This window comes from Triturus cristatus, chromosome 10 (genome assembly GCF_964204655.1).
Source record: "Triturus cristatus chromosome 10, aTriCri1.1, whole genome shotgun sequence".
NCBI lineage: Eukaryota > Metazoa > Chordata > Amphibia > Caudata > Salamandridae > Triturus > Triturus cristatus.
This window is the reverse complement of record NC_140593.1, coordinates 658036063-658048687: the sequence shown is the minus strand read 5'-3', so window position 1 is coordinate 658048687 and position 12625 is coordinate 658036063.

Genomic DNA, 12625 nt, shown 5'->3' with positions numbered 1-12625 from the left:
ATGGTCCACCAAGACCAGAACAAATCTGTTTCCTATGGCTGTCTTGGTGTCTAGAGGCCCAATAATGTTGATGCCCACCCTCTCAAAAGGGGTGAATGACAGGAAGAGGTTGCAGGGGGCCCTTGTACTTCCCCCGACTTGCCACTTACCTAGCAGGTAGGACAGGGCCACCAGTATGCGTCCTAGACCTTCCTCATCTAAGGCCAATAGAGGTGGGTACAAGCCTGTCAAAGATCTTGTTGTGCCCCAAATTACCTGCCAGTGGCACACAATGAGCCAGACCCAGTCGGAAGGCCCTGAAGCACTGGGGGGACCACCACCACGCAGGTTGCACAAGGCTCAGGAGCCATAGGCTCACAAATACAGGAGACCATTCTCCCAATAAATCAGGCATTTGCCAGAGGCATCACCAGCTGAGGGGGTCTCAGCCTGCGGCCGCAGACCCACTAGAGAGGTGCACTCCCTCTGCACCTTGCAGAGCTCTTCTCTGGTGAGACCCCCTTCCTGCTGCCAGTTGGACAGCTCAGGCAGTTTCCCCAGTTCAGCCTCTTCCCAGACCGTGGGAGTCTAAGGAGCTGGTTTCCCTCACCCCTTGCCCTTCCAATTTTTAGCAGGCACCTGGGCCATTCTTCCAAGCTCCCAGTCCTCTTGACTGCCCTCTCAGACTGCCATGGACTGTGTGTTCAGGCACACCCACTCAGGCATCTCCTAGTGGGATCTGAGCTCCACCTCCTTCCAGGTGGTATGCTCCAGGTCATTGCAAAGCAGACAATCCACAGCATGAATGGATTTACAGATACCCTCAAGGAATGTGGGACCCCCCTTCCCCCATTGGAAGGGAACCAAGCCACTGGGTAGTGGCTCATACGGTTGTCAGTTGCAGCAACTTGAAGGAACACATTAGATGACACTGGATGGTGGTCATGCTGGTTCCTGTGTCTCTCAGAGCCTATACCCTCTTCCCCTTGATGGCGTCCCACCCACTGTCTGCACTTCCTAGTATTATCAGGCATGTTGGTTCTCTGCACCATCTATTCATCACCCATGGACACTAGGGAACCCTCTACTCTGTCCCCCAAACTGTCTGACACAATTTCCTCCCTAAGCACTACACTAGCCAACCCCAGTGACTGCCCAACTGTGGAGGGCTGTGCACGCTTAAGACACTTGACTTCTCCCTTGAAGTGCTCTTCCTGTTGGCACACACAGCACTTCAGGGGTACCTTCCATGCATACCTACTGTCAGGGAACCATTTCTTCTTCTCATTGGATGGATGGGAGTTCTGACTTGATTAACTATTTAAGGCCCTTTAAGGAACTCCTTGCTTTTGTTTTTGTCCCCCCTCCTTCTTCTGGTAAATACATTGCCTACCCTTGTGGTGATCCCTCCATATGCCTTCCTGTGGACCCTGGTGCTGACCCAGCAGTTCACCTCCTTAGCAAGCTCTCTGTGGTCAGAGAACTTACTGTCAACACGGTGTTGGATCAGATCTGAAAAGCAAAGACTGAACATGTGTTCTTTCGCAAAGAAATTATACAGCCCATGGTAATCCTTCATCTCACTGCCCTTCACCCAACCATCCAGTGCCTTGCAAAAAGAATCTACACAATCTACCCAGGTCTGTTGGTATAGCTTTTGACTGTGCCTGAACTTCTGTCTGTTCTTCTCTGGGGTCAAACCAAATTTTCTGATTAGGGCTTCCTTCATGGGGATACCTCATCCTGTTACCCCACTCTAGGGCCAGTAGGGTGTCCCTCCCCTCACTAGGAATATGCTTCCACTGACTAGACCACCAATTCTCCTCAGGGACATTGTGTATTTGTAGGGCAATTTCATAAGCCTTCAACCATATATCTATGTCATCTCCCATCACCAAGTCAGACACAAAACCCTTGGGTATGTGGACCCTCCCATCAGAGGACACTGAAGAATTGCTGCCACCACTGGCCTCTACTTGTATAGCCTTTATGTCCAGTTGCTTCAGGCTCCTCTCATGAGCCAAACGCTCCAAAGCAATCCTTGCCTCCACGGCCAGTTTCTTTTGCTTTGTTTCCACAGCCAGCTTTTTCTATTCTAAGGTCTTCTCCCTCTCCAATTTGAGCTTGGCGAGCTTTAATTCCTTTAATTTCAACTTTCTCTCCTCCCTACTGTCCTCCAGCTCCTCTGGGGACAGGCCTCTGATGACACTCTTCTCTCTGCTCTGGTGGAAACCACTACCCCTGACAGGATATTGGTCTCCTTGTCCCACAGACAGTCCCAGATTCTCCACTTGATCCTGGTCCAGCTCCTCATCATCATCATCCAGGTTCCTCCTGCTCTGGGGGTTATAATTGCTGCATCATGAGCTTCTATCTAGGCCCATAGCATATTTTGCAGCTCCACCTTTCTGGTGAAGCCTGTAATAGGAAAATCAAACCAATTGCATAAATCCTTGAGCTGGGCCACAGTATAATGCTCATTCAGCAGCACACATAGAAAATTGAAAACCGAGGAGAAATAAATATATTTCTCCGCTTTGTGCCTCCGTTACAACACCCCTGGGGAAGTGTACGTCTTTGGCGCTGCCTCAGAGTTATGTTTCCCTTTAAATCTGGGGCAGTGTCAAATAGCCATTGGTGCTGCTGGGAATGCCCCCAGCAACACCCATTGCATGCCCCTTTAATGCAGAAAACTGTGTTAAAGGGAACGATATTTACAAGGCCATATTAAGCCCTGCAAAGTGTCTTACTGCTGCATGATAAATATTGAGCAGGCCCCTGCGCCACCAGAGCACTTCAAAAAGTGATACTCTGGGGGCGCAGCCTCAGTGTGAATGAGGCCCTCGGTCTTTAATTGGCAGAGGTATGCACCCTGTCCAAGTAGAGATCACAATCCGAGTCATGGTAAGTCAGATACACACCCTAAATCAACCTGTGCTCACTCTCAGGTAGCTTGTAGAAACCAGGTAGGCGTAACAGTTTTTTTTTCTTTACTTATTTCATTGCATTTTGGCCAAACAAAGGAATACGCTTACAACATAAATAAAGTCATACATTGTGGTTCAGTCAAGCTTAATCATTGGTGCCAGGCAACTTTCATGAAGTACACAATAGAATGTATATATTACCGGCCATACAATAATCAGAAGTATATAAGAAAAGGAATCGATGGAAAAGGTGAGCATCAAGCATTCCCCAAAGCCCCAGCCTCCACCCCCACCCCAAACATCCATCCATAATCCATGCCTCTGAAAAAATAAGACTTTAGTATAGTGAGTGGGATCATCGTGTACCTCTGTAAGCCGAAAAGGGATGCTGTATGTCGGTAATACATATCTTTAGGGTCTGTCAGGTGGTAGAGTCATGGAGGCACTGTCGCCAATGTGTAGATGATGTTCATTGTTCATCAACAATCCCAGGATTTAACATGTTCAAGCAAATCGTCCCTCACCAATGCTATAGGTCATTTACGTAGGCCGCGATATTCCGCCCTGCGTAATGCATAGCTTTCTGCTGTGCCCCAGCATATAACTTCCTTTTGCCAGCAGAAGATTAGTGGTGGCCTAGGGGATTTCCAACATTTGGTAATTTGTTGTTTGGCTAGAAGAAGTGCCAGGTCCATAAACCGTGCCACAGTCTTAAAATTCTTAGGCCTAGGATAGAGGCCCAATAGGCAGTGTTCAGCATTATCCCATTGGGTGAACCCCATAAGTACCGAAAGTGTGTCCTTTAAGTCCCTCCACCTCCAATAAGATGTCAGTGACGTACATGACCATCACGTATTTAGCAAATCTGTAGTGTCGATGTGACATCTAGGGCAACTGGGTGATGCGTCATGGAAAGTCCTATGAAATTTCAACAGTGTCTGGTACGCTCTATGTAAGAGTAAAAACGGAAAACATTTTAAGCAGGAATTGTGGGATATCACGTTGGGGTATTTGAGGAGAAAGTGTAATTCCTTATCATGTAGAGTGCCATTCAAATACCCTTCTCACTGATCCCTTGGAGGGTCTAAAGCGGTGTGTAAATTGGTGCAGAGCCCCATATAGAGCCTTATAGTTATCTACCAGTGCCCATCTCCTAAACTGGTTGAATAGGTGTATGTGTTTGTTCGGGTTCCGATCCTACTAGCATGTAGTGCATGTGGACATAGCGCTGTATGTTGGCGTGCATTAGTAAAAGGAAAATTGGGAGGCCAAGGAGCTACGTGAAATCCTGATGGGTCATCAGCACTCCCTCAGTAAATAGATCTCCTACTGTTGCGATGACCCAACTGACGTGAGCGTGCCTACGGTGTGGGTATGCTGGTAGCGGTATGTTATGGGAACAGTAGGGAGGTGAGTTTGTATACTGGAGAGCTCATCTCCAATATGTATTGCACTACTAAGGAGTAGTAAAAGATGAGGGAGCCGCACAACTCTCAGCAGTAATAATCTATGTAGCGCACCTAGCCGCAACATATGCGGAATATAGCCAGTTTTGTTGAGGTGAAATCCTGCTGGCCAGCAGAACAGCCCCTGCAAATGTACCACTAGGCAATAGGCTTTAAAGTTCGGACCCCCCCCTCAGATGGTAGCTGCATCTTGTGTAGGCCAACCCTACATTGCCCCGTGCCCCAGATTAGGCTGATCCATAAGGAGTTCAGTATTTTAAAAATGGCTGTGGGGACAACAACAGGCAGGTTGACGAACAAATATAATAAATGTTGTTAGCACCACCAATTCAGATAATGCATTCTGGCCTTGTTCCCACAGGATTTTGGGTACTGTAAAGAATTATTTATACCTCCCTGTTTTCCCTCAGGTGGGAATATATTAAATGTAACCAGTGTTTAGAACATATAATCTCACTCAAGGTATGAAATGACTGTTGGAGATCTATGGAAAGGCAGCCCGCCGCTGGGCAATGCTCCCCAGCTACCTCCTTAACCTGGTACAGTTGCTGTATATTCAAGGATGTGCTCCGTCGTGGAACTAATCCACATTGTTCGATATGTATCACCTTAGGGAGCAAGGGGAGCAGTCATCTCACCAGCACTTTACTTAATATTTTATATTTCATAGCTAGAAGGAAAATAGGTCTACAGTAAGATAGGTCTTCCAGGTCATGACCAGGTTTAAGAAAGGAGGTGACCAAGGCTTGGCATGTGGTAGGTGGCAAGGAGCCTGCCTCAAGAGAGGTATTGTACAGCTGATCCAATAGTTGAATCAACTGGGAGGCAAATGTGGCATACAACTGAATGGCTAAACCATTGATTCCAGGTGTCTTGTTACATGCCATGTCCCCAATAAAGTGGCAAGGATTCAGAAGTGCTCCGGACTCTTTCCTTTGGATAGCAGAAACTTGAGTCACTTTTAAATTGTGAAGGAAGGCATCAATGCCACTAGAGGTCTGGGGGGGACTACTACTGTAGAACTGAGCATAGTAGTCAAGGAAGGCCTCATTAATGTCCAACTGAGTGATGCAATGAACACCAGAAGGCATAATCACTGACAGGACCGGTGTAGACGATGGTACCAGCTGAATCACGAGGGACAGAAGTGCACCCACTTTATCCCTCTCTTGGTGTAATGTTTGTGTATAGGCATTAAAACCTATAACCCGCAGTCGCTCCAGCAGCTCCACATATTTGATTCTGGTGTCTTGTAAGTCGTCTGTGTCTTCACGTGCTGCCGCATGCTCGAGCAGTCCCAGCTGTGTTTCGGTATGTTGAAGGCCTCGCAGAACTGACTGTTGTGCCCGGTCACAGTGGCAATAGACAGCCCCCTAATTACTACCTTAAACACTTCTTGGTCAATTAATGGGGAGGAAGCGGTACCTGTATTGTCTGCAAAGTTAGTGTCAATAGTGGTAGCGAGGGTGTCTTTCAAAACAATGTCTTCTAAAAGAAGTGGTTTCATGCACCATGATGGAATAGGGGTTGGAATCTGGCACCATGCTATATATAATTCAAGGGGATTGTGGTTTGATAGCATTTTACCCAGGTAGGTTGCATTTGTAATTTTTGCTTGTAATGATGGAGGGTAAAGGATACGATCTACGCGAGCGTGTAATGTATGTGGGGGAGAATAAAAGGAGTATTCTTGCATGCCTGCATTGTGGGCCCACCATGCATGAGTCAAGGACCATCCCGACGCTCAGTCACTCAAGGCCCTAGTGTGGCATATTAAGGCTCTATACCTGTTGCCTAGTGCTTCAGAATGTGATGATTTGAATAGGTTCTCCTGGTGATTCAAAGCCTAACTGTGAAACCTGTAACAGCTTGTTGTAACTGCTGCTTGTGGATGGGATCCTTTCATGTGAATAAACTACTTTCTACATCCTGACGGAGTAAACCAGTTCTTACATTTGGCGACAGAGGATGGCTCTGGAAGGATCTCAACACTAACTCAAGAAGGAGCTCAAGGAAAAAAATGTTTTTTTGAAACTGTCATTCTACAAACCTAAGGTTCTGTTTATTTTTAATAATCTTGCCTTATGGACTCTCACTAAATTCAAAAGAAGGAAGCTTTCTATTGTGACTTTAGAGAATTATCAGCGTTCTGCCTGCGGTCACTTATGTACATTCTTTAAACTTTGAAAACCGCATTGCACTTCAGAAGTTAAGAATGCTGATTTGTGAGCGTTTGATTGTTTCCATTTCACACTGTGATCGGTGAGTTGTCTGAGTGATCGAAGAATTCCCTCGCTTAATCGGTTATGGACGGGACCACTGCTTCACGGATTCGTTAAGAAAGGAAACTGTTTGCTTCAAGTAGCACTGTTTACTTTTAAACTTGTGTTTCCTTTCCTTAGAACTTGAACACTCAGTGCGCTCGAGCAGCGTTCTTTTCTTACTCCATTGTTTCCTGCATCGCGCTTCTGCCTCTTCTGCGTTCCGCGGTAGTCACGTCATCCCGCTCAGGAGGCGTACCGTTGCCATGGTAGTGTTCACGCCGTACACGCATTCAAGGCCAGCGTGACGGCCATATTTGTCATCGCCAAGCAACACGGAGAATCTCTTAATCTCAGAAGATCATACGTTGTCTACAAGAAAGGTAACATACGCTCTTAAGTAACGTGGAGCGGTTACGCATGTTTTTCTCTACTATACCTTTGGCCTTCAACAATTTATAAACTCTTCGTGTGTCACATCAGTGATACACACACTTTCTACTGCAGCAACGTTACATCTTTTCCCAGTGACACGGTGGCTCTTTTATTTCAAGGAAGTGAGTGTGGCAACAAAAGGACATTTAAAAAAAAAAGAAACAGAGACATTAACCCCTTCAAACCACAGTGTGTCTTAACAGTGACACACATACTCAGGTGAAACAACCACCATACAACAGTGACACACGCACTCATTTTATTACAATGACATTACCATTGGACATATATATTCTTATATGCACATTTGTACGTTTTGTTTGATTTTACTTAATTAAAAATTTACATATTTGCAGGTTTTAAAAAAATAATAATAATAATACACGTTCTAGCAATCCCAGCATTGTTGTTACACATCTAATGTGCAACTTATATTTTTTATCATATTATATAACAATATGCAGAATGTAACTGCTCCTCCATTTTTTTTGTCATCACCGGGTGATCCACCCATCAGATGGCAAAAATGGCGGAAGGTGTTTGAGAGGTACGCTAGGTTATGTGGTTCTTCTTTCAGGGCAGAGAGGAAGATGGCTTTGCTGCTTCATTGCTTGGGATCGGAAGGTCAAGACGTTTTTGATCACCTTCCTGAGTAAGAAGATCGCGACCTTAATGAATATGAGATATGCATAGCAAAATTGGACAAACACTACTTACCCAAGGTTAGTACTATCCTTGAGAGGTACCATTTTGGTCGCAGGTCTCAAATAGAGAATTAAAGTATTGAGAATTATGTAACATCACTTAGAAAACTAGCCTGCTCGTGTAAGTTTGGTGTCACTCTTGATGAGTGAATACAAGACCAATTTATGTTATGCTGCAGTATTGAGCGTGTTAGAGAAGAGTTGTGGCAGAAAGACGAACCGACCCTAGACGATGTTATCGTCATTGCTAAAAGGATTGAACATTCTATGAAGTGTGTAGATGTTATTAAGAAAAATGGTGAAGTTAAAGACAAAAGCTCTGTTCAAACAGTTAAAAGTAACACAAAGAGAATATACACCATAAGGAAGTCAAGAAGAAAGGTGTGATTATTGAAACACAAAGCAAGTTCAATTTGTCTTTAGTTAAATGTTTTCGCTGTGGTAAGATGGGTCACTTTGCTAATGATAAGCAATGTCCTGGTTGGAAGGTAACTTGCAGCAAATGCAAGAGGAAGGGGCATTTCTCTATGGCATGTAAAAGGAAAAACTACAAAGGAAAAGTTAATGACATTTTTTGTAATGTTGATGACGATTATGTGAATGAATGAATGAATGAATACAGACTTATATAGCGCATGGCTACCCGAGGGCATCCTAGCGCTTGGTATGACGTCTTATCACTTACCACTACTTACGGGAAGAGAAAAGTCTTCAACTGCCTCCAAAATCCAAGATAATCCTGCTCAAGATGAATATAGTGTGGAAGCCGGTTCCAGAACATTGCCGCATTTTAGGGGAACCGACGTCCTCCGGTCCTTGACCGTTTAATCAAAGGAACTACAAGAAGTCGTTTGTTACTAGATCTAAGAGTTCTGTTAGTCCGATATAATTGCACCATAGGCTGAATTATAGGAGGACCAGTACCCCCGAGCGACTTATGAATAATACACATAGCCTTAAACCTGATTCTCTCCAGAACTGGAAGCCAATACAGCTGGCCGCTACTTTGCGTGCCTGTACTGTAAAATTGAGATTAAAGTCGAACCATACACTCAGACTTTTAATCTGTGTCCTGGGAGCAGGAGAAGGGCCAAGACAGCTGGGCCACATAGGATTTAAATTTGCGGGGGACGCATGGCCTAAGATCATAATTTCTGTCTTGGCCCCATTCAGTTTGAGAAAGGACAACTTCATCCACTCAGAAACCTTCTCAAGACAGGCGGTCATAGTTGGTTTCACTCTATCTTGGTGACTGAGCGAGACCACCAGCTGAGTGTCATCAGCGTACATGACAGTGTGGATTTCCCAGGGGGCCACAACCTCCGCGAGGGGCCTCATATAGATATTAAACATAGTAGGGCTAATAGAGGACCCCTGGGGGACTCCACAGTGCAAAGGAATCTGATTAGAGAGAGCCCCCGCCTCAAAAAACGCAAATGATCGATCAGCCAGAAAGGACTGCAACCATTTAAGGGCAGTCCCTGCTACTCCTATCTCCCTGAGTCTTTGGACCATAATTTGATGATTAACCGTATCAAAGGCTGCGCTGAGATCTAATCCTCGCCCGTCCAGGCGAGGATGGGCGCAGACGGGCTTGCCTTAGGCGCGCCTTCGGCGCGCCAGCGGCGCGCCCACTGCGCGGCCACGTCATCAGCTGGCTATACGAGTGAGGAAGCGGAAGTGTGTGTCCCCGTCAGCATCCAAAAAAAAGGTGGACCGCTGACCTCAAAGAGAGGAAAAGAAGAATTCCCACATAAAGACACCCCACATCCGATTAACAGCCCCCCACCAGACAAATCTATACAATTCAAAAATTTCTGTAGCTTTTAAACATTAAAAATCAGCAGGTTTCTAGCAGCACAAATATTATCAGGAGTTAAATTAAAAGCAGTTTACGTAGGCTCTCGCTTATGACCGAGATCAGAGCGAGTAAAAGTGTCACAACGCGGCCGCCTCACCAGCTGGCTATACGAGTGAGGAAACGGAAGTGCGTGTCCCCGTCAGCGTCCAAAAAAAAGCTGGACCGCTGACCTCAAAGAGAGGAAAAGAAGAATTCCCACATAAAGACACCCCACATCCGATTAACAGCCCCCCACCAGACAAATCTATACAATTCAAAAATTTCTGTAGCTTTTAAACATTAAAAATCAGCAGGTTTCTAGCAGCACAAATATTATCAGGAGTTAAATTAAAAGCAGTTTACGTAGCCTCTCGCTTCTGACCGAGATCAGAGCGAGTAAAAGTGTCACATGTAAATTTAGAAGAGGTAGACTGTGGTCAAATTCAGGTTCAAGTGATACAAAATGGGGAAAGTAAAAATTGTCCTACCGACGAAATCCTCGTTGATGGAAAACCAACCAAAGTTCTATTCAACTCTGGTGCCAAAATCACAATAATATCGAAGGAATTTTATCTTAAAAAAATGAAAGGTAAAACTAGTGTTTTTCGTCCTGATATTAGACCTTTTGCTTATGGCGATGAACCTATAAATTTATTTGGTTATTTCTGTGGTCTGATAGATTACAAGAACAGATTAACTAATGCCAAAGTGTATATTTCACAGAAAGGTGATAGCATATTAAGTTGGTTTCACCAAAAAGATCTGGGTGTAATGTTGCATCAAATTCCTCACCGTCCATTATTTTGAAGGAAAATTTCCATTCTGAGCCCATCTCTACCGTTCACCAAGTTGCAGATAGTGATTTCTCACTCATGCTGAGGGAAAAGTTTCCAAATGTCTTTTGTGGGAATTTAGGTTGCCTGAAGGGCTACATTCATCACATTCGCTTAAATGTTGATGCCAAACCTGTATGCTGTAAGGGACGCAACGTCCCTGTTGCAGTCAGAGAAAAAGTTAAAGCTGAATTGGAGCGACTAAAAGAAGAGGGAGTCATTGAAGAAGTTGAGGCAACTCAATGGCTTGCTCCGGTTGTAGCCGCGCAAAAATCTGATGGGTCTCTCCGTCTATGTGTGGACCTTAGAGAATTGAATAAGAATGTGGTCATTGATCGTTTTCCTCTACCAAAAATTGCTGACATGCTAATGTTGCTAAAAGGTGCAAAGGTTTTCAGCACCATAGATCTGAGGTCGGCATATCACCAGATCAGATTAGATGAGGAGTCTAAAGATTTAACTGCTTTCGTTACTCCTTATGGCACGTACCGGTTTCTTAGACTTCCTTTTGGCTTGGTATCAGCCGCTTCAGTTTTTCAAAGGGCATTGGAAAACATTTTAAAAGGACTTAGTGGGGTTAGAATTTATCAAGATGACATATTGATCTTTGGTGTGGACAACAAGGAGCATGATGCGAGACTGTTAAATGTTCTGAATAGACTAAGTGAATTTGGATTGACTGTAAAAATTGACAAATGCAAGTTTAGAAGAAATTTAATTGATTATCTTGGTCACACTATTTCAGAGGGTGGTGTCTCGCCGAAAGAAAGTTTGGTTACTACTATACAGAGAATGGCTTCTCCCTCAAATAAGGAAGTGCTAATGAGCTTTTTAGGAATGGCAGAGTATTATAGTAAATTTGTCCAGGATTTTTCCTCTTTGTGTGTTAATATGAGAGCGTTACTGAGCAAAGGCTGTGAGTTTGTGTGGGACGAGTCTTGCGAAAAAGAGTTTTGTCTCCTTAAGGGAAAGTTAAAATCCGCCCCTAAGTTAAGCAGCTTTGACCCTGAGAAGAAGTCTATTCTTATAACCGGTGCCAGTCTTAAAGGCCTGGGTGCGGTTCTTCTTCAAAGAGGTGATGGCAAAGATGAGGTTAATCTAATCTTGTCTAGAAGTTTGAGGGGTGCTGAACTGAGGTACTCTGTGGTGGAAAGAGAAGCCCTAGCGATTTACTGGTCTGTGAAGAAACTTAAAAATCTGTTGTGGGGAAGTGTCTTTGAGGTCAGGACTGATCACAAGCCGTTGTGTGAGATTTTTTTAAAAAAGGGCATTGATGCCGTCTCAAGTAAAATCACTAAATGGGTGGTTGGTCTACAAGATTACGATTTTGACATCAAGTATCTACCTGGTATGGAAAACAAAGTGGCTGATGCCTTATCTCGTCTTGTTCTTGAAGACGATATAGAAGTTGAAAATGAGCTTGAGGAAGATGAGGAATTAGTTTGTGCTGTTGAAGAAAATACCATTGACAAAGTGAGATGGGAAAAGGCCTTACACACTGACATGGATCTAAGGAAAGTTTTGGAGTGTATTAATGTAGGCTGGAGAGTCAAACCCAAAGATACTGAAATTTTAGAGAAGTTTTGGCATGTTAAAGATCAACTGTCTGAACAGAATGGCCTGCTTGTCAGGGGTATGAGACTTGTTCCCCCAAATTCTATCAGGGAAGAGCGTATCTCTTTGGCACACATAGGACATATAGGGATTTCTAAAACAAAGGAAAGACTGAAATTATCTTATTGGTGGCCTGGGATGGATTTACAGATAGAGGAAAATTAGGGACTGTATTGATTGTCCGTTGAGTGAAAGAGTGGCCAAGCCCAGGGTACAACCCATGATCATAAGGGATCGTCCAGACGGACCCTGGAAAGAAGTAGGCTTGGACATTGTTGGTCCCATTTGCTCCTCTGGTACAGACAGGTATATACTGGTTCTTGTTGATTTTTATTCTAGGTGGCCAGAAATAGCCATCACTCGTGGAATTGAATCGAAACATGTCATTTCATTCCTAGAAAAACTCATAGCCAGGGAAGGAATACCCTGCACCATTCTTACGGACAATGGTGTCTAATTGGTTTCTAGGGAAATGGAACAGATTTTGTCTAGGCATGGCATTCAACACAAAAAATCCTCCCTGTACCACCCAGAGACAAATGGAATGGTCGAGAGGTTTAATCGTG